Consider the following 24,211-nt stretch of genomic DNA (forward strand, 5'->3'; position numbering starts at 1 on the left):
CCCAAGGGTTAAAAGTTTAATGTTTTCATATTTTAACTTCCACAGCTAGGTATTGTTACACAAACATCATCATCACACTGAAATTATTTTCCAAAAAACTCTGGTAAAATTTCATATAAGACTCTAATGTACACATTCTACCAAAATGGACACATTCAACTTCAAACCAAGTCAAAAGGAATGAGAAAGAGAAAAAAGTTGTTCTCATATCAGCTACCAATTCGGTATTTGTACAGTTCAATTTTACTTGAACATTTTCTGCTGTAGTAAATCACTCATTATAAAATTCTAACTGTATCTTGCTGGATTAGCCCAAGAAACTGAGCAAAGTCTTGGAACACTAGCTGTACAATAAAAGGGTGGAGTAGGGATCAGACTGGCAGAACCTTCCATTATGAAATGTTACTTTTTAATGTGATATAAATTTGTTGATCAACCCTATCTACAGTGTAGTTCACTTCAAAGCTGTTCATTCCCCACCTCCCCCATTTGAAAGCACATACAATTTATCATTCTGTGCATATGAAAAACGATTATGATGCTACGATTATCATGGCAAACAGTGAAAGACACTAAAAATTTCACTGTGATTGCCATGTTAACAAGCAGGTTTCTTCTTCCACAGCTAAATCTCAAGCACTATGACAGTCTTTCATGAGTTTTTATTAAAAGTATTAGCCAGTTTTCCTGGGCAGGTTAAAAGCTCAATGTGTTGAAATATCATGAAATACACATGTCATATCAATACCTTTCTCTCTCTCTCTCTGTTTAAGCAGTATTTTGATCCATTGAAATTTAATATACTTCTACTGGGATTTTCAGAAGCACTTAGTATTAGTCTGTTTCTGTTAATTCAGTGAGAATTCTATCACCAGGTTCAGCAGAAACACTGAGGCTGAAGATACTATTTCTTACAAAATTTTATCTTCCACGGGAAAAAGAAAATTACCTGTATATTTATTAACTTCCAAGAGAAAGATATAATAAATGTTTTTTTTTCCCTATCAGAAGACCTACATTTTATTTAGAACTCTTTCTCAAGTTATTTAGAAACATAGGTGTGCACTGTATACACAGCCAAGAAAACCAAATAAAATATCCCTACTCAACAGACACCTTTTACGAACGTTTTGGTACTACAACCTGTGTTAAAGCTGGTGTATGAACTGGAGCAACTCCTATTTAAAATTATTATTCTGGTCTACTTTATTTTTTCTAAGAATGTCAATAATAACCTACAATGTTAACTTTTTTTTATTTTAAAAAGACACACTTTTTACACACTAACTGTCCACTACTTATTTCTAGTTATGATAAATTATCTAAATAATCTTTCATCAACCATATTGCAATGATGGTGTTCAAAAACAACAGTAACTGCTGGGGCAATTTAACTGCTAGACTTACTCAAAAATTGCATTATTTATAGCAACATAAACCAATATAACATCCTTTACCTGCAAAAGTGATTATAAGCACTAATCAGAGCAAACTACCGAGTTTCAGCAGAATACTAAAACTCTTCAGAACTTTTGTGGCATCAGAAAGAATACGAAGTATGAAAAAGCCCCTTTGCACCTTAAATTTACAGTATTTATTGCATCTGCTCTGAAACCAGTATTTGTGATTTGAAATTAGAGCTGAACAATCAAGGCCAAAAATCTCATGAAATGTTTGTAACCTAAAATAAATTGCCTATTAATACCATCAAGAAGATGTATAGTTCCAAAGAGTAACATTTTTATGCTCTGTTTCAAGATAAATATCTAACATTACATATTTCTTGATGCTATAATCCTCATATCAACATTTCAGAACAAGTACCTTCAAAGAGATAGATTATTAAATATATCCCATATTAGTGTGACAGGAATATAAAAAAGGAAAGGAGGTACTAAGAATGTCAAAACCTGTCAAATTAAGGACCACCCATGTACCTACTACTGACCAGGGAAAACACCCTATGAAATTGCAAACAGTTCAATTCAAGTTAGTCATAACTGGTTAAGTCTTAAGCTTTAAAGCATTACAGAAAATGTACGATACTTCACTGAGACATATTAAATTTTTTTCTTAGTCTTTAAATTATACATTTCCTTCTATCTGCACAACTTTTACGAAAATTGCTACATAACTTAATGCTAAAGCGAAATCTGTCACACTTAAAAACCAAAGTGAAGTTTAGTTTGGATGAGAGGTAAACTTCATCCATCTGTCATATCTATGAATGATAACACTGCCTTGAATTACCAAAAGAACAACAAATCCTGCAATTTTGCAGTAAACACCAGTTATTTTTACTGCTTTACACGTCTTTCCTAGCTTTGGATCTTCTTTAAAATTCAAGGATCTTTGCAGAACTCTGGATGATGAGTGGCGATTTCTTACCATCTTGGAGCAAGTGAAGTGGTTACCACTTACTGCCCTGCCATTACTGCACAACCAGCTACTCATTGACAAATTGCTCGTTATTAGCCACTAAGATGTCACACATCACAGAGGAGCATTTTAAGCAAAATGAAACTGGTATCTTAAAACACCATGCTGCAAACTGCAGTGGTTCGGGATTGACAAATAACCATGACACAGTACGAACAGGGCAGAACTTCAGTTTCTCATCAGACATCCTAAGACACTACTAAAAAATTGTCTTAGGTCTGCTAGTTCATAATGCTGAAAAAAAGTATCTTTAAAACACCTTTAAAAAAGGATGGGTTTTTATTGATTGCACTTCAGAAACACACTGAATTAAGTTTCCTAAAAGCAAAGACTAATTTTGCTTTCACAGCCAAGCCAGTCAACATTTTCCTAACCTTTTGAGCCCACGAATGACTAGCAACCTTCAAAGTTTCTCAGAAACTACCCTGAAGCTTTATGAAACCAGTAACTGAAGAACAGTATGAAGACAGCATGGATAGTATGCTAAATAAAACAGTATCAATATTGCTCTGATGGACTGTAAAAGCAAGCAACAATAAGAATTACAACTTCAAATGCTTTACTTCTAGAAAGATCAGAAATGTCTTCTGCATACTTGAAAACACAAAATAAACATTTATATTAGGTCCCCGTAAAATAACAAGAAAGCAAAAGTGAAGGGTTATTTCCTTCAAATAGAGCGCTGCTGGCACTAATGTGTTCATTATCAATACCTGTTTGCCACAGAAACACAGAATTGACCATGCCATATCATATCAGAGCCTTGCCTTACTCAGTACTGAAAAAGGGTGAATCTCTTAGAGGGAGGTTTAGCTTCCAGGAATCAATAGGAAACCAACATACACCACAGAATACCTTTATAAATAAATAAATAAATAAATAAATAAATAAATAAATAAATAAATGAATGAATGAATCCTTTACTAACTATAACTATAAACATAAATATTATCCTATTAAAATTGAATTTTTATATATTGATAATTTTATATTATAATATATAAAATATAATAATTAAAAATACTAATTGTCTGGTATCATGTGCCTGCTAAGTGTATATGCCAATTTTTTCCTTTATCAATTTTAAATTATTTTGTTTTTTATCTAACAGGATGTCCCCATTGTCCCCCCATAAAACACCCAAGACTCCAGTTATTCATGCCCTGAATATGCCATGCTCTGTTATTCAGCTTTTGAAAACCTCAAACGTTTATTCTCTCTCCAAATGTTCTCTTCTGTCTCTTATAGCAAGCTTCATATTGATCTTAATTTTATTCATTTTCACCTTCAGGATATTTCAAAATAAGATTCCTCTGACTGAAATTCTCAATTTTAATCCTGTCACAAAATGCTAACAATGGTTACACAGGACCCGGGAGGATGACATTACATAGGTGGCAGAGAATCAAGGTGAAAAACAAAAGAAATCTAAAACAAAGAGACAGCACTGCCTTTCCTACTTTAACAGTATTGTGAAAAAAAGAAGGGGAATGACAGGTTTTGAAATAACAAATCACCTAATGAATATTCTAGACAAGAAGCTGGAAAAGAGAAAAAGAAGTATAACTAAAGTTATCAACAAATGCAATATGTATCATTTAAAAGTATTGATTCAAAATTCCTGAAACTAGTATTATTGGAAATGTCGCTATCTACATGGGTATTTTTGTTATGAACAACATTCACAGATCGATTAAAAAGGATACTGTGACCATTATAGAGTTTACAATTCCCTTTCCTCCTCCATTTGCATAGCCAAGATAATTCTTTTTTTGTGCCCTCAATATATAATTATATTAAATAGGCATTGCAAAAAAAGCAACATTATTTCTCCCTGTGTAAGACATTAGAAATTTTTCCTTCACATAAAATAAACTTTTTATAATTGTCCACATTCAGTACACATGGCCCTTTTTCCTCCCTAGGACAAACAAAGCTTAGCACTAGAAAAACATTTAGAAAGGTGTCCCTAATTTTCCAATTCTCTATCACATCACAGCCCAGAAGTTTATTATGAAGGAATGTTTACAGTTGTCTGTTCTAGTGCTGGAAATAGGAATATGTTTAAGCAGTAACATCCAAAACGAAAAATACTCATCCTCTATTTTCACAGCATCACTACCAAAAGACTAAAACAGCATGTGGAGCCAGCAAGACAAAAACACATACCATTTCTGCTGGTGTTCATTTTTGCTCTAGAACTATTTATATTCGTCAGATCCTTGATTTATCAGGAACGTCCCCTATTCATACCTTGAGAATTAAAACCGTCTGCTGTAGGGATTACAGGATTATTGTTCTAAGGATTATTGTATTGTGCTTTTTATTTACTTATCTTGAAGAAAATTACACATTTCTAACTACCATCCAGTTAGAATGAGTGAACAATGGGCATGGTGCAGTGATACCTCACGAAGAATTTTTGATACCACAAGCTGTAAAGCTGATCCTTTCTGCTGTCTTAGCCTTCCAGATGTAGGCTTCAGTAGACAACTGTAAGGACAACTACATACCACAAATGAGTGAATGCAACAGTTACGCAGCACTTCAGCCAGTCTTGGGGTTTCTGCCCTCTGTTCAGGGATGTGGTCTCTCTACTATTTAAAATTCATGTACTGCTTTGAGAAACAGCCAGATAGGTTATACTGATTATCATCCTGAAGGACAAGCACTATGTGCTCAATAAACATCAGAAGGAAAGTTCAGAGAAAGCAGAGCTAACAACAAAATAGAATAGGTAAGAAAAGCTTTCCAGAACACACACACAAAAAGCTGAATGTGAATGGCACAGAGTTCAACGCTAGCATATGGAGTTTCTGTGAGCAATCCTGTCCTATCTTACCCCCACTCCCAAGACCCCCACCCAAACAATCTAAGATTAGTTTTGAACTCTGCTGGAAATAAAGCAGACTCTTCTAAAAAAGACTGCAGAGTAAGTATCCTGGTCTGCTACTTCAGTAAAAATCAGTAAGGAAAACTTCTTTACTGTCCCTGTGGCCTGAGAAGCCTTCAGCCTACAACAGAAGCTAGTAACAACCTGGCTAGTAGGACCTGTCAACCCAGAAACATTTAAGAATGACAGTTGTATAGATAACACAACCTACAGAGATTATAAATGCACGGTCCTTTCAGCTATAGCAGCCAATCCCTGTATTTACTGCATTTTTCACGAAAGTGTGGGAGGCGAAGCACAACTCCCAGCAGGAGGTCTGCTTCCCTGAGGTCATACCACTTTGTTCCATCTGAGAAGCACTATGCTTTCTCCATACTGATTTGTATATTAAAAGAAAAAAAGATTTCTAGACACTGATTCCTGAACTCACTCTAGTGCCAGAGAAACAAGACTGTGTGTATGTACACATATGCTTAAAGGAATCAACATGTCTGCAGCTTAAAATATTTTGGATCTATTCATCTTGCTACATCCTGATGGCATGCAAGAGAACTTATAAAAATTACAATGCTAGCAGAAAATCTGATAGAATTAATATGTTGATTTTTTAATATATATATATATATACTGTCTTTTAAGAAGCTGCTGCTATAAATCTGCTCCAAGGCTTGAGCCAAACTGGACCTGAACGTTGGTTGAAAGTGTTTTGAAGACCTCTCGATTTAATCAATGTATTTCTCAGAAAAGGTATGTCTCCATATCTAACACAGCTCTTCAAAGAAGGATTTACATTCCAGAAACCCATATTATTGCTGCAGAAGACCAAGAGTTCACTCATCGCTGGAGATCTGCAACAAGGATGCAGACAGGACAACTCTGAGACAAACCTATTCAGGAAGAAGTAGAGAAAAAGCTGCTTATTACATCCCATGATGAAACGCTTGGACCACAGACAGTTTCATCACCAACTGAAACAGAAATAAAAGCAGAGAAGACAGAGATACAATAGTAATATTTTTAAAACAAACAAAAATATAGGTTCCAACTAGTACAGGTCTATTCTTTTTCAGCATCATTTGTGCCAGCATGACAGTTCAGAACTGATTTAGGGTGCAGTGGCAAGGTTTAATATTAGATACCAGAGTTCAGCTCACCGTACAACTCCGTGATCAAAGCCAGAAGACTGAGGGGAAATAAGCCAGCAGAAATTTGAAGCACACAACAGAAGTACTGACAAGTTTTGGAACATAAAATAATTTCCCAAAGTAAGAGGTCGTGCTCTAAAATTTCCTCTAAATCATCTCCCCATCCCTCAGTAAAACATGACAATAGGAACTGCTTACTCTATATAACAGAAAGAATAAACGAAAAACCCTTGGCATGAACTTCTTTTTTGAGTTTCTCATTCATAGTTTGGAAATCTTGGTGGGCGGAGAAAATTCTAGAAGGGCAGCTCCAAAGCAGCTGGCAATTCCCCCCTGAGGAAACCGGGGAGATGTAACCAACCTCAAAAGCTACTCTGAATAAACACACAGAATAAAACAGTATAGAACTCTTCATTTTATTTTCAGTTTGTGACTGCTCATCTAATGCTTTTTGGTTACAAAATGTGCTAGAACAGTATCCTCGATACCCCTCTTTCTGGCTGTTTTCATCAGAAGTAAAGATTACATTAGCAGTTTTCTCCCGATCAGCAGTTAGCTCTCAACAATAGTCTTCAGTAACACTCCCCCTAAAGTAAGATACTTTGAAGTTAACAGGATTTATAAATATGAAGTCCCTGTTTCTTTAGCTTGAGAGTCACTGTTCATTTTTTTGCCATTTCCCACCCTGCTGCCAGCATACGTGGTAATATTTTTAGAGATCGTGGCCATCTAATGCTAAAAGGCATGTGCACCCAATGTTACCAAGATGCAATCACACAACCGTTCAAAAGAAGCCTTTCAGACAGAGACATTTAAACTGCACTTCAGAAATAAGAGTTCACAGGAGATTCTTAGTTCCTAGCACTTACTCACTCTTCTTCCCTTTAGAAGAGCATTTATTCCATTTCACTGTGATAGGCAGTATGATCTGCGGCTTCACTAGAGCTCCACTGTGAAGGCAGATGAGCTGCTGTGAAACGGACAAGGAGAAGCAGACAGGACGCACACACAGGCGCAGGGAGAACAGAACAAAGAATCACAGGGAGTGGGGAAAAATAAACTATATAATAGCTGCTGCTTGGGAACACTAGCTGGAACAAACAGGGAGGCCACCAACTATCATTACAAGCACATGTTTCTTTTGCAGTTGCAAGGAGAATTGCACACAAGAGGGGGCAGGGGATCTGCTATTAATCATATTATATTCATTGTTCCCTTGATGCTGCTGGCATTGCTTCAGGAGACTCCCTCAATTCCCAGATAAAACTGCAGCGAGAACAGCAGCGCTCTGAGAACAGCCCACACTGAACCTTCCCAATCTTGTCCTACTATGCTAGCACTGCCGTAAACCAAACACTTCTTAACCACCGAACTGCGTATTAAACTGAGGTTTTTTTAAAAAAAACAAATGACAGCAGTTGAGGGTTCCTCCCCACCCGAATCTCTCATTAGGAAAACGAACAAGCTGTATAAATCTGATGAAAGAACAAGCCACTAGAGAGGTGAAAACATCAGCCTGAAGTAGTCGGGAATCAAGTTTCTTTGTTGAGGAAGAGTTCTGAATGTTAACTCTAAGTAAGGTGCTGAGTGACTCCTTGATTAAGTGGCACTTAACATTCAGTAAGTTTAATGTTCCAGCAAGAACAGCAGGCCGATACCTGTGCTTGGGAGCGGGGGAGGGAGAAAATGGCAGCTCATGCAGTAAAGTAACCAAGTCAGCTATTCTTTTGTCAGTGAAAAGCCAGACATGTTTAAGGGGAAAGAAACGTGGATTAACTAAATCGTGTATTCATACTTCATTGAAAACGTAATGCTGCTTTAATTTGCCTGGTTTGGCAAACCTAGAGGGAAGGTGAATTTTCTTGGCCACAGATATTTCTGATATTTTTTTCTGTGACCAACACTGCACTGTATGAAAGACATACACTCTAATTAGGTCCACAATTTGTTAGAGTCTCCCTATGTAAATAAAAATTCCTCACACTGGCTACCATGGGCCTCTGACACTTTGCAAGCTGGCAATGAAGTTCAGCTGGCACTACAAGTCTCCTGAACTGAACAAATATATTCTTTTGTCTAAGGAAGACACAAACAGAAAAATAGTTAAGTAAATACCTATTTAGGACACCAACTTACAAGTTAAGTAGTAATAATGAGACGTTTCTACCTTGGATTTCAGTAAGGAGAAACCACTTCAATCTTTTTTAAAACAGCATGTTTATTAAGCGACCAAGCTCACTGCAGCCAGCATGCCCATGACTCATCCTCCCTTCCCCACTTTCTAATTAGCCGTGATAGTCAGCATCAATTTGGTGGTTGGTTTTTGTGGGCTGGTGGTTTTCTGGGGGCGGGGTTTAACCACAGAAAAACCATGTTGGAAGCTGAAAAATGGACTCCTGCTTGTTTACTGATCAGAGTTTTAGGAGGAAGCTGGTACTAGCAGCTAAGACGTACTCCAGCTTTCCCGTTAGCTGGACACGCAAACTACTTGCTTGTGCGTGTCCTCCCCCTCCCTTGGAGAGGCTGCATGCGGCACGGCACGATCACAGAGAATAAATACAGGAAAAAGGGGGGAAAGAAAGCCCTCCGCTCTTGGCAAGGGGCAGGCGTTCCACAAGAACTGCTACAGGGTCAAAAGTTTACAGTGGTTTCAATTTCACCTTTTCGCAACCAATGAGCGCGCGGCGGCTGCAGCCAGGACCGCGGGCGGCAGCGCGGCCCTTAACTCCTTACGGCCCGGCCGGGGCGGCCCGGGATGGGGGGGGGGGGGGGGGGGGGGGGGGGGGGCGGCGCGCGGAGCCGGGGCGGCCAGGGAAGGGGGGGGGGGAGGCGCGCGGGGCCGGGGCGGCCCGGGATGGGAGGTGGGGGGCGCGCGGAGCCGGGGCGGCCCCGCGCCTCCCCGCCGCCTCCTGCGCGCCGAGCGCTCCCACCAGCGTGGAAACGAAAGGGATCAGCAGCTGCAGTCCACGCCTGGGAGTCAGAATTAAGGAGCTGCAGAAGCGGGTCCCCTTACCCCCATTTCGGTTGAAATTCCAATAATGAATTCATAAAACAAATTTTCAGTTGGAAACCAGGTCGGTAATCTAAGGGGTAGGGTTGATCCCAAGCAGTGTCAAAGCAGCACTGAACTACAGAGCTCTAGGTGACAGCAGCGAGCGCAGAGTAGCAAACAGGAAAGCCTGACCTTGCGAAAGGGGAGGGAGGGAGAACACCAGCACAGAATTGTCGGAAAGGATTCTGAATGCACCGTCCACAGCTGCAGTGATTTACTTTGCTTCTTGCCAAGCCAGCAGTCGGCACTGGCATAAGGCTGGGCAGCCCAAGGAGTACTGCTGGCCACTGTCCAGTCCCCACAGTACCATCAATAATACTCCATTTCAAGATACAGACTTCAAAACAAGTCATCCTTAATCTATTCCAAGGGTGGACACTGAATTTGTGGCTCTTCGGTACAGAAATCATCACGTCTTAACAGTCTTAGGAAAACAGGTAATACCTAGCCACAGAAGTAGAAAATGGTCTGAACTGTCTTGCTGTGGTGGCAGAGGAAAAGACAAGATGCATTTATCTTAGTCTCTGTTTATATTAAGATTACAGAACTAGAGGAAGAACACAGAACAGGCTTCTTGTTCCACTATATGCCTATGTGCTGGATCAATGGTCCCAGGTTCTGTCATCTCCTAACCAGTTCTGGTTTAAATTTTAATGGAGATAATTCCAGAGTCAAAATACCATCACCAGCAATGTAGTTGCATCTCAGGGACTACTGACTCACTGAATCAGTCCACGGTGGAGTATGCCAAAATCTGTGCTGGGACCAGTTTTCTTCTCTGGGAGATTGATGAAAATGCTGACAAAAGCAAATACTGAACAACACAATCTATGATTGTGGTTTTGCACCCACTTGATCTTGGAAAGTCAGTGTCAACTACAGCTTAAGCACGGAGAGCAACAGATTTATCACCCCTTCACTGGCCTTGCAGACTATAAGGAAAGGACTAAAGCACTCTACAGTGAACATGTGGATGGAGAGTTCTCAGTTTGGTGCAACAACAGACAATGTAATATGAGGCAGCATGAAGAGAAGTGTATAAAGTGTGTAGTTAAGGCAAATTCTGTAGCAAAGTAATCTAAGAGTATGTTCAGCACAGCAGAAAGGTGTAGGTTACATAGAGATCTTGAAGTGAATAATTAGCAACTTTGACTTGATACCAAATAGAATGGCAAGTCACTGCATATATTTGCAGGGTAAACAATATGGAATTAACTATTCCAAAACAGGCAGCAGTCAAGTCAGGAAACACTTGAGACCATGTATGTTAACATACTCAGACCTCCAACACACTGCAGAAAGAATGACGAGAACCTGAATATAATTGTGAAGAGGTAAAACGAGTAAATATGCCATCAACATGCAGAAGAGATGCCAGTTACAAGTAGAGAACTCAGTTTTCCAAACCCCGAAAGCAACCAGATGGTAGATTGTTCAAGATAATGCACATAACAACCTAAAGGAAAAAACATTAGTCAGGTGGCAGCTATTACTAATCCTCCAGAAAGATGCAGTTTGAAAACTGGTAAATTATCTTACCCCAGAACCTTAAAGGCTTTCATAGCACTCTGTAATGATGAAAGAGATTCCTGTCCTAGCCCCCTGTATAGGTCCCCAGAAAGGATAAAGACAGATACTCTTAGAAACAGCTATGCCAGCTGAAAATACTACCAACAATCTTCTTTTTGTAACTCAATTCACAAAATAGTTTTAGGCAAGAAGATTATCATGCAAAATTCTTAAAACCTGCTTCAGGAAGAGTCAACCACTTTTAAGGGCAGCCAATGAAAAACGATTTCCAGCTGGTGGGCAAGGTCATTTCTTGACCAGACACAGGTAGATTCCTTTCTCAATCTATGCAATTAAGCATAGCAGCTCAATACAGCTACTATGAGGTTAAGTTAATGCCCTGAGAGCTGCTAACAAAAGATGCAGTAACTGATTAAAATACATCGTCAGAAAGTTAAAGGCATCATGAGAGTCTTAGATGACTGAGATCATGCCCTACTCCAAGCTCTTCTCTTGTTCAAAAATGGTAAGACACCAGTGAAAATGTTATCAAGTAACATTGTATTTTCCTAGTTTAGCTAGGCTAAAATACAGTTTTGCCAATAGTAATTTCAGGCTTAATTACACATATAAAAAGCTGTTTTCCTCTCAGTAAAGAGAGCAGTTTGGTTTTGTTGCTTTACCTTCTCTAAATACCATGTCACTTTAGAGAAATTCTTTTAAATTGAGATATCAAACAAATTCCCTTTTTATAAGATGGCCTCATTTTAAAAGAAAATGGATGCTATAAAATTTTACATCAAGTCAGCATGTTACCAAGAAGCTTTTCTGTGTGTTCTGAATTTGATTAATACAAGCCAAGGTCACTTCCTGAAAGATGCCTACCACTGCAGCTGCAAGCAAACTACACTCCTCTGAGCTCAAAAGCTGGGGGATGGGAAGATGACACTAGCAATATTAACACTGTCTCCATAAACACTGTGATTACAAAATTTAAGTAATATTTAGAAGTGTTTAGTTAATAGGTTACTTATGTGGTGATCTAGTAAAGTCTGAGACTGTATAATCATTTTTTCAAGCAGAAAAGATTCAAAATAATGCACCAGAATGCAAAAAATTAATAATTCTGAGGACTCTTTACTAAACTTTATGCCACTCGCTTGAAAATGTACTTTTTTTTTCCTGTGTATGTTTTATTATGCAGCTCATGAACCTAATAAGAGACTGCCCTTGAATTAACAGCATGTCTCAGTGCAACTGAGACTGTGAGGCTCCACCCGATCTACACTGTGTCCTATGCTGAAGCCATTTAGGAAAAACATATTTCAAGAAAGCAGGCAAGCTCTTTCCAGAAGTCTACAGCAGGCATTTTTCCAGTTTCTGAAGACTATACCTATTGTTTACAAAACCAATTAGAAATTAGCTGTGTTCACCTGTAACTTTAAAGATATTTTAAAAGTTAGTTTAAAAACATGCCACATTTGCATTATGCATGAGGCCAAACAGATGCAGTTTCTTCCATTCCCAGACACTGTTAAAGCTTACAGGTCATGGAAATAATATCTATACCAAATAAAAGAGAATATTATTTTTCGCTTTTTGTTTGTAAAGATAAAGATTCTACAATTTGCAGTAGCAAATGGGGGGTGGGGGGAGAACAGGTTTCTGAAAAACATTAAAAATCACACACCAACAGACATTTCCACAAGGACATCTGTTAAGTCTAGGAAAGGGGCCCCAGTGACTTTATTTTGAACACATACACACACATTCAATTTAATATACTTCATCTTTAAAACAGCCTTGAGACACCCAACACTGCAACTGAAGTTTCATGCCAGGCTAAACTTCAGAAGACCTACTGAATGAAAGATAAGTTTAACAAACTGGTGCACTAAAAAGAAAAGAACATTGCTGGTTTCGGGTGGGCATCTTTGCTTAAAATAGAAAAATACACTAAAGCATATCATTACCTATGCAGGCAGAGCTACATCTGTGGTTAAGGATGCCTAACATTTTCCATCACAGAAGCCTGCTGTAATACGTTAATGACTGTCTCTCACACACCCCTCAGAATAACTTTTTGTGGAAGACTTGCATAAAATTGGTTCAGATGTTTAAAAACAGAGTGGAGAATTCAGGTGAACAAAATGCAACCTTTTATTCAGTCTGCAAAGTTAAAGCTTTAGAAGAGCATCTGATCAAACATCTGACCAAGCTAAGCTTCATCTTGCTGCTCCAGTGAAGATACCTGTATAGATGGCAAGTGCCTTTAAAGTCTTTGAACACACCCAGTTTAGTTTTAAACCACTTGCCAAGACACTCAAGTGTTTTATCTAACCAAGTTAGCTTTGTTGCTGCACCGCTTCTCCGTGCTGCAGGAGTTAGAACATGCTGTATCAACTTACTATAAAGACCAAGAGCAGCTTCTCTATAAACCTGCCAGCTACGAAGCAGTTAAAATGCCCAGAACAGTAGCTAGTGAACAGGGACATTTTTACGTTTTACATGTTACAGGTTACACTGCCCCACCCATACACAGCATCCACAACACACCAGGCAGCAACAGAATCAAGGGCTTAGTAAAGACCACCCTTCCCTCTCCCCCAGGTTAAGATCCCAGTTGCAACGGCAGATGGAGGTCTCGGCCAGTAGCACAAAAAGACCACGCTCCTGCCCAGTGGCTAGCCCATGTAGAAAGCAAGCTCGGACCACTGACCACAGTGGTGTCAGTCTGCTCTGTGGGATTCCAGGTGACAACCTTGCTGGCAAACAGAGCAGAAATTTCCTTGTGGCACATCATAGTATGTTTTCCACATGCTTTTTAAAGGCATACAAAAAAGTTACACTGAAAATACTAAGGTTGTGAGGTCATTCAAAAAACTTAAAATAGTATTGTCAACTCCAGCTCTCAACACTTCTTCCTTTAACCCTTGGTACACATACTTAGTTAAGCACATTGCTGTGTAACTGCTTATTAGACTTCATGTGGAAGCAGCACCCATCAGGTCACAGAAAAGACTACTATAGACTTATTTGTCTGTTGTATCATCTCCAAAGTACATTACTGTTTCAGCAGTGATGTTCACTTTCCTATACAGTGATAGATAATGGTCTCGTAAATGGAGAGCTGAAGTCTGGAAGGCTCTTATCCTTACTTAGTCTTTGCCAACACAGGTACATGGGGAGTTCCAGCAACATTCAAATTAAAACATACGGGTTTTTTTTCCCTATAAAGAGTAAAAAACACTCTCTTGATTATGACAGATAGCAACTTCTGATTAAGAATATTCATTTACAGCAGATTTTAAACTGACATTTAAAACAGTGATTTAATTGTTGGAAATATTTACACCCATCAGTAAGGAGGGGCACATAAGCAGGAAAGAAATACAGTCCATAAATCACACTGACTTGCCTTGGGCACATTTTGCCAGTCAGCAGATGTAGTACTTACAGACATTCATTCAGGTATTTGCACAAGAAGCTATAGAATTTAAGTCAGTACATACACTATTTTGCACCATAAAACAACTAATGTTAATCAAAGCTCTGGATACATTACCATTTTAAAAACATAGATTCATATTCTGAAAAGGTGTTTGAGTGATACAGGGAGAGGGCAAGAGGGAAGGTACATACGCACAGACTTCAATGGGAATTAAATGCCTGGTGTGTTAAGAGTTTTTCAGAAGTCTAATTGGTATCTCTTTTCATCAGACTACTAAAATAGCTATTTAAAAAAAAATTATTAAAAACACACATACCCTTTGCTTTTAGAATTAGATCTGTTATCCTCTGATCTAATAATAATCAAAGGCCTGTTAATTAAGTTTCCTGAGTTTTGGCATAACTAGCCTCTCAAATTTGAGAGTACAAGATCAGAGACCAAAACCAAAAGGAAGTTACTGAAGAAAGGAAATCAAAATAGTTTAAGTCTTCCATGCATAGTATCAGTGCTTATATGTAATTTACTTCTTTGTAAGGAGTAAGTACAGCTACTTAATACAAAGGTGACATTTCTAAAACACAATTCGACCTTGAAATATGGAAATGTTCCTAGCTCAATGCTGTAATTAACTGATTGAGCGTACACATGTACACTTAGTATGGCTGCAAGAGGTGTTCATTTAGTTCAAGACAAATGCTTGCCATTCAAAGCTGGATGTGACAGTTGGCTGTCTGTAATATAACAATAATTCCAAGCAATTCATTAGTTAAAAATCCCCCTTCCCCCGTTTTTTTCATATATCTTACTATATTTCACATTCATAGTGACTAGAGCTTAGCAGAGTACCTTCAGCTAAACTGCAAAATAAAGGCAGAATAAAATCACTCCCCGATTAGGTTAATTCGTCTCTCCACAGTACTGTCAGGTTATCTTATTATATTTTAAATGTTGCCCATGTGCTGTATACCAATTGTTGTAACACACAGCATCGGCTAAAACTTCCTGCACAAAACTGAAAGCTGTAACACTATTTTGCACATCACTGGTAGACTCAAGTCTTCAATTTCAGGAGTCAATTATTTAAAAATTAAGCTGAATTGGAGAAGGAAAAGAAGAACCCAAAGGTTTGTATAGCATTGAACAAAGACACCAAACAGAAACATAGCACCCAGAGAGATACTATAGACTGGAGAGTCACAGTCTCCTCTAAGGCCTACAACAGAAGGGCAAGAGGCAAGCTTTACTACCTGCAACAAGTTAAAATTTCAGTTTTCAAATAATGGTTGAACACCACTATTCCAGACGACCTATGGAATCTCTCTCTTGAGAGACCTTCAAAAGGACTGAACAAAACCCTGACCAACTGGGTCTGACTTTCTTTGCAGTGTTTGTATTGATGCTAGATTAATTCTGCTATGGTATTTGTAAACCTGTCATTGGATAATTAGGTACTGCAGCCCAATGACAAACTGGTACCATTATAACAATGGGCTACTAAGACAAGATAGTACTTCACAATTGGTCCTATTTTGTCTTGATTTTAGGATGTATTACCACATTCTTTTTTGTACTGATTTAAGCAGGTATGTGTTATTAATGTCATGTACTTTTTACATCTTGCATACACCCATTAACACTCCCATCTTTACTGGACACAAAGTATGTATTCCAATATTAATTCCTACCATCAAAGATTACTCCCCCCTCAACCCCCATTTATGAGAAAAAGCATTCTTTTGAATAAGGTTCTCAATGCCCTCTATTTATTTTTTTTTGTCCAAACTTTTCTTTCCAAATAATTTCCCCTGCATAAAAACCTTACGCTTCTAGTTTGTCTAATGTTCTATTAAAGCAGCAACATCTTAACTTGCATTAAAAAGACATTTTTCAGCAAATCTTGCACTAGGCTCCCCAAGACTCCTGCAGCAGGCAGAAAAATCAGGTTTGCTCATGAGAGTTCTTATACAAATGGCACTTCTCAAACACTGATGTTTATCTGCAGAACTCTCCAAAATGACACTATCATCATTAGCACAGAAATTCCAAGTAATTTTAGGAAGATTTGCAGCCATTCTGGAAGTTAGTACAAGAGGTCAGTGACTGCCAAAAACAGAAGAGGGGATCACATCCTTCCCTCTTCAAGTGCCAAAAACATTTGTAATGTTTTGTTTTAAAGCCAGTCACTTCCTTGTTTGTAGATAAATGGCTAAGTAGTTGTGTAGTTTCACAACATTAGGAAGCAATTTTATGTATTTTTATATAATGCACTGGAGGAAATACCAGGATAGAGCTGTTGAATTTTATTACTACTATTTCTTAAGTGCACTGCATCTTTAGTTTCCATACAAGTAGACCAACAGAACTGTATCTTCCATTCAGTAAAACCCTGAGCTGGAGGCAAACCATTCTTTGAGTATGTCTGCCAATGAGACGTCCAAGATGCATCCGCCATGACTTAAACAACTCGTGTTCTCTTTTACCAGACTTTCAGGTCATTCTGTGTTTAATTCAAAGTTTAACTTGATGCTAAGCTTTAAATTTAATATTCAGCCACACCTCCACACTTGGAAGATTTTTATATTAGTATCTAGTATGCGTATCAAGCATGGTAACCAAGTGATTTGCCCCACTTATGCCTTTACGTCATACAACTAGAGTATATCAGCTATACAGCAGTTGATTCAATGCATTTTCTTGTCAGTAAACACATTTTCTTGTCAGTAAACACTGCCATTGTCCAGTTAAGTGACTTTCTACTACAGTACATCACACTTAACACAAAACTCTTAAAAGAAAGGGAAGTAATGTGTAGGTACATTGCAGTCAGAATCTTACGTTCTTGGGCCCCGTCAAAATTATTAGAAGAAAAGCTTCTAATATTGGATCTAGGCATTGCATCGCTTTCACGTTTTCTTTTCTAAGTCTGCTAAGCATTTTCAGTGTACCTGACAGTCCATTAAAATCTCAGAAAGCTACAAAACCTTACCTACACTTGAGCTTTCACCAGGAGGAAGCTAACTTTGTTAGATTCTCATATAGATGAAGCCTATAAACAAATAGTGGACATACAGTAATACGATAAACATAGCAGACCATAGAGGGAACACAAGAAAAGAGCATACAAAAGTTAAGTCTGACGTCATTAATTCTGTCTTACAGAATAGAAATGCTGTGATTTAGGTTTTTTCTTCACTGTAAGTAGATTTATGACAGACAATATGCTTAGACAAGTGTCTCCATCCAGTCGAAGAACAAGAATTAGTTATCCCTTCTCTCCACCATGTATTATTAACCTGTGTCATCTGTCTGCAAATCACTGCTTAGGAACTGTAACATTTTAATGAGCACAGCTACCTGAATCAAAACACAATCTTTTCTGTGCTTTGAAGAGATCATTCTCCAAATGTTTTTCTTCCACTGCCTCCTTTAATTTTCTTCATTTTGCTTTAACCTTACTTTATTCTAACCAAGCCAGCTCACTTGAATTTTATTTCAGGGTACCTACTAAACTGCAGAGCCAAGAGGTTGATCTTATCACAAGAGATTGTTCTGAAGGAGGTGCTTCCTTTCTCCAAACCAAAATCCCACTGAACAGAATGTCCAGACAAGTTACCAGTTTCACTACTCTCCAGCAACAGGTATGGAGCTTGGCACATTATTCTATTCAAGTACTGAAAGTTAGATTGGCTACCTCAGAAGTTATGACCAAAAAACCCCAAACAAAACCAAAACCCACCAGTGATTAGCATCATACCTACTCTAGACCCAAAACAGCTTTAGCTAAGAAATCCCATTTCATCACCATTGTTTCAAAAGAACTGGTTTGAAGAAAGTATTCACACCATTGGTTACTTCAGAAAGAAGAAAACTCTAGTATCAGTGATAAGAGAATTAAAAACTAAAGGCAGATATACACACAGAAGGATGCTACCACGCCACCCCACAACTTTTAAAAGCAACGCCCCTTAAGGGCCCATGTTTCCCCCAAAAGCCTATAGCATTAGGTACCATCATACATGCTGAGCCCAGGTCATACCATGCATTTCCCCGAGTTTGAGGGAGGTGGAGGAGAGCAAACTACATACAATATTAATACAGAACATAAGAAAATACCTTCATTTTTTTTAAGGGAGTTGAAATGATTTTCTCCCTTTTCCTAACCCCCTAAATATCAATGTTTTTTCTGTATCAACCCTCAAATTAAAGCAGTCCTGGACAATTACGTAAAAGAGAAGACTTACTTAGCACAGTGTTCTCTCACCAACAGAAGTCAGTAGGAATGCCTAGAAAGAAAAAGGTAAGCATGTGAATGTGTTGCAGCATACTCTCAAACTTCAAAATCAACACAGCTCAGGAACTTCCTGGTTCAAAAGGACTGAGTTTCCCAGCAGCTGGATTTCTCTTCTATATAAGTTGGTGGTTTGGTTGGGTTTTTTTGGTGTTTTTGTGTGTTTTTTTTTTGGGGGGGGGGGGGTTAACCAATTAATACAACTGAAATACTCTGTGGCAGTCAGTTCTGTAGTTAAGCTCTACAACTATGTGGAAGTATCAGGTTTTTTATTTTTAACTCTGCCATCTGATAATGAGGAGGAGAAGAATAAATGAAATGACTGAAGAGGAAAACACTTTCTTCCTGTTGATTTTTTTATGACTTTCTTGTGGTTATTTTGAATAGATCTGCCTTGCACTCTCAAGAAAAAAAAAAAGACACTTTTAACAATTTAGAGATCTTAAAAAACCAAACCACCAAAAAAGAGAAAGATAAAGTCCAGTGTCCTCTTTTTAATACTGCCTAGACCTGAATTACTTATACTCAAGAAGAAGGCATAACATGACTGTATAAATATGCCGTAATGTTCAATCTCATGTTCTTTTTCTTCACTGGCAACTCACAACACTCAACTTGTTGAACACTATTTAGCACTGATCTGTCATTTTGACAGAATAATTAATTCAGATGTATTCTTTTTTTTACTGAGTGGAAGAAAATTGGGCAAAAATTTGTTGGTTACAGTAGGCCTGCTTCTCCCTTAAGTACATCACTAGGCATAACTACAAGAGCATCACTCAGAATAAGGACAAGTCTCCTAAATCAAGTGCTAGGGATATATACAGCCACTCACTCAGAAGAGAGAGAAAGTTCCTTTAAATCCCATCATTTCTTATTCAATGACCACGCTGACAGTGACTGTAATTATTACCTGTAATTACCAAATCTACATTCTTAGAGGACAAGAATAAATGTTGAGAGGTAAGGACCTACTCCCAGAACAAGTATTAGAGAGGTGTTTTCTTTAAGAGTTTACCAAATCTTCATGCATGCAATAAGCTCTGCAGAATTGTTTCAGTCAAGATCAGTCTTACATCCATAAAGTAATTAGCAAACATCAGTTAAGTCAAGACATGAATTTCCAATAAGCAGAATAAAGAAAGATCTCTGTGTAAAACCAAGTTCAAAGAACACTGGAAACTTCTGCAAGACCGTAGTAACAAGCTCCATATAGTGAAATATCCAATCTGCCACACTGGCTTTATCCAAAGCTCAAGTAAACAAGTTTGTTTTAGGCTTTGACAATAAACACATTTCAGTTCTACATCTTCAGCAGTACGTTTTGCCTTTAGGAACAAAAAAAAGCCTTACTAAGACTTAGAAATCCCAGCTCTAAGCTTGAACTTTGCATCAAATTTGTAAAGTAACATTTAGATAAGGTATCAAAAATGTAAACAAAGCAATGACAGCAACTTTATTTCGCAATAAACAGTTTGTTTCAATACTTTTAATCAGTGAGAAACAAACTAAACAGTACACAATTCACAATACAGTCCTTATAAAAGCTGGAAAAGTTATTAAGGTTCGCCTCAAGTTCAACATGCTCTATTTTTAACCTCAGTCAAGTCCCTTCTCATTAGCAGTAATTTAATATTTAAGAAAGAATTAGGAGCAGCTGGGAAGTTAGTTTGATAGAGAGATTTATGTATTTTAAAAAATATTTTTTTAGCCCATTTTAGCTAATAATTCAGTTAAAGTTATTTAGACCTAGCCAGCTAATGTAATCTTCCATTGTCACAGCATACCAAACAAAGGCTTACAGATTGCTTTAGAAATTAGTAATTAATCGTTTGCTATTATTTTTTCATAATCATTGTGTGTTTCATAAGCACAAGTTTCATTTCAAAAGTAAACACACACACCCCAAAAAGAAAAAAAAATAGAATTCTGGACACCCCCTTTGCTCTAGCTAATAGTAATATAGTTTTCACATCCATATAGTTTGACACCGATGGAACAATTCTGTTAGCATACCTTTTTAACAGTGAAGTTTAGGACACTGATGTAAGACCTGCTGAAGACACTTTTTTTAAAGCATTTCACAAGATCAAACCAACCCCGACAAGCTCATGATTGACTTACTAGGAAAAAGCAGAGTTTACATAACAGTGAACTGAAAGAAAGATAATGCCTTTGAAAACAATCCCAGTGCTTCTGCATTTGGAGGATGCTAACAAACGGGGAACAGGCATAAGCATCTGCTTGTCTTTTAGGTAATAACAAACGGGTTTTGAGCACTCCTGTATGCATAAGCACCCATATCACATGATAGATAAGCCTTGTTTGGAGGCCAGAACTCTTTCAAGAAGTCTAGGGTGTAAGAACAACCCATTTTTCCTAGAGATAGTGTTAGCACTAGCAGAGACCATGACACATTTATATGCACATGGCAGATACTGCAATCTTTCAGATGACTGCTAGCAAAACAGTGAATTAGTGGCCATCTCCATGTTATTTTACAGCACTTAAGCAAGAACTTAACTTTCTCTGAGAGCATTAAACTAACTTCTGCCAATTCTGACATCAGTAGCTTCTGCTCTGTCGTGGTAAATTGTAACTAATATGGAATTTAACATTTCCAAGATGACAGTAATCTTTGTAGCTACAGCAATAGAAGTGTGTTGTGGTAAACTTTGCCTGGAGACAGTTCAGTCACATCTGGATATATGGCAGCAATATCAAGATAAACAAATCATCCCAAATAGAAAACAACCAAAAAACCTTAATTCTAGAAGCTGTATTTCCTGCTTATCTAAAATTATTACAAAATTTAAGTATTCTTTGTTTTATCTCACTCTTGATCTGTGCTTTGTCCCTCTGTTTCTCTAGCCTTTTAGCAGAGATACTATCTAGGACTGCAAGCACTGAGTGCATGGAGTGATACAGATTCCAGATAATGTCACACTCAAGAAATTCTTGCACTTAGAATGAGAAAACAACTGCTAAGATAGCTGCCAACAAATAAATTTGATTTGATTAGAAATGTGGGTAAAGAGCTTTACAACTTCGGCTTGTTCCAGATGCTTCAAAAAAAGTGCCTGTGGTAATTTTTTCTGGAAAACAGGCTGTTTTGGCTGAGCCTACTTGGTATATCCTGTCATAAGAGTTAAAGTTTTAATATTAAAGCTGCTTCATCTGTTCTGCAAAACACACTTAGAACATTGTCTTATGTAACAAATCTCAGTGCAAATTCCTCCAGCTATAAACTAACTGATGATGGCCAATCTTGTGTTAAGAACTCATTGTGCTCCATGCCTCCTCATGGTTCTTGAAAGTAATACTGAAATACATGAGGACATCCTGTGCAACTATACAGCAAAAAGTCAGAGCAGTTTCAGAAATCTACAGTTCAGAAGTGAAGCCTTTAATTTAGCACGAACGTGGTAAAAATGCTACCTTAATATACTAGGCAAGTTAGAACAAGCCACTTTTCAGCTGTATTCTTTTGTGGTGTTTTGTGGGTGGGGTTTTGTTTTTGTTTTAGACTAACCAATAGCCCTAGCTGTGTCCTTGTTTCAACTGATATAGCTCAAAGTCTCTCCAGGGCTGTTAGTTACTTTTTTTTTTTCCACTGTTGATGCTGTGGAGCCAGTGTAACTCTAGAAGAGAAACATTCCATTTCATGCAGAGTTTTTTTTGTTGGCAGGGTGGGTTTTTTGTTGTTTTTAACAATAACAGTACATTAAAATCTTTTCTAAATGAATCAATCTGTGGTGAAGTGCCTTGCTAACTTTATTTGGGGAGAAAGAAAAGCCTGGAAGATTTGCAAGTTTTTTATTATTCCAGAAAAAACAAGTTGAGACTGGATTGGACTAAAATTACTAATTACTAAATAGCAAAGCTCCATAACAGAAGAAATTTTCAGGAGAGTGAGTATGACTATAGGAAAGCATCCAACCTTTTGTTCAAAATATTACATTAGAAAGTTGAAGCAGCCTTGTTACTGCAAAGAAAAACTTTTGAAGTGGCTGAGACAATTAGCATAGCTAAACTTTAATCTATTTTGGCTATAACCAGTACATATATTTGGAATAAAACATTGCCACTGTCTAGGATCTTAACTCACCTGGTTTTGTTAAAAGGTATCAATTAGCTGTGTCCACAAGAAATCTGTAACAGCTATGGAAGATCAGACTGTTTCTCTCATGAACTCTTGGACAGTTCTTAAATAGGAATGATACACCCATGTTTTTCATGGTATTTTAGAGTATAAGGCTGACCCACAAGTCCAGCCTGTTTACTTTTGGAAAATCCTCGAGCGCACATAAAGTCAAATACAAATATTTCTCTCATAGGTGGATAATAATGATATATCCACTCTACAATGATTTCTTTTAATGTCATTTTCATGAATATGACTTAGGTAGCTTTGAAGCTACCTTTTACCAGCAGCGCAGCCAAGGTGTTGCATTCAGCAAGAATTTATTTTACAATCTGGATAAATTTACCCCGGAGCTCAGCACAGGCTCGCAGACCAGTGCAACAAGATAGCCATCCCGTCATGGTACAGCTAGGGGATTGCACTGACAGCTTTGGGGTGATAAGGCTGTACCTCAGACTGCAAGCATGTGCCTATTAATTAGCAATGCAGATACTAGCCCTGTGGCTCAAATTACCTCTTAGTAAATGCTTCCCCATGTACAATTTCTTAGTTGCCTGTGTAAGACTGTTCATTTTGTACACAAGGAAGTGCTTGTATATGCCACTACTTCATATCCTGTGGAAATGCCCTCGAAACCTCTGTTCTGTGGCACAGATGGAAACTGTTCTTTTGCTATGGCCTCACACTATAGCAATGGATAAATTACAACATGAAAATACTAGCCTGTGTTAAAATTTGAACAGTCTGCTTACTTTGGTGAAAAAGATACAGACACTTAACATGTATGCCTCTTAAAGAGCAACCTTAATTAAGGCAGAGGTTTTTCTTAACTCCCTTCTATCCACAGTTCGAATGCATGTATTTTTTCTACCCTCTCGCTACAGTCTAGGCTTGTTTTACTTACGGTAGAAGGAGACTGGATTACTACTAACCTGATATCCTTAGCTCTCATGTTTTCATTCCCTCAAATATATGTATATCCTGTTCATCTAGAAATAGAAGTACCAGCTCACCCATCATTTCTGTGTGGTACTAGACTAGTAGTACTCCAAGGATGGAGCTCCTTAGGTTCAACAGTAGTTGTCCACGGAACCCACTTGTATAAAAATTCCAACCAATCCCACCTCTCAAAGGTCTTGAAGACAAGACTTAAGTCTTGGTTACGTTTATTTAAAAATAGACATCTCCAAATGCAGTTCTAGAGAATGGCACCAAATCTACATCACACTATAGGAAGCAATTCCTGGCCCACAACTCCAGAGATGTTAACAGAAATTATTCTCGAGACAA

General features: G+C 37.9%; 1 protein-coding gene across 3 annotated transcripts in view; it reads right to left on the reverse strand.

Moving 5' to 3' along the window:
* NCOA3 (nuclear receptor coactivator 3) overlaps positions 1–24,211 on the reverse strand; it is an 85,729-nt gene that overhangs the window by 47,834 nt on the left and 13,684 nt on the right. For all 3 annotated transcript variants that reach the window (XM_037403287.1, XM_037403286.1, XM_037403285.1), the window contains exon 2: positions 18,731–18,772. The gene's annotated coding sequence lies outside the window, so the exon portion shown is untranslated. The remainder of the gene's footprint in view (positions 1–18,730; positions 18,773–24,211) is intronic.

The sequence above is a fragment of the Falco rusticolus genome, chromosome 10 (assembly GCF_015220075.1).
Source record: "Falco rusticolus isolate bFalRus1 chromosome 10, bFalRus1.pri, whole genome shotgun sequence".
Classification (NCBI taxonomy): domain Eukaryota; kingdom Metazoa; phylum Chordata; class Aves; order Falconiformes; family Falconidae; genus Falco; species Falco rusticolus.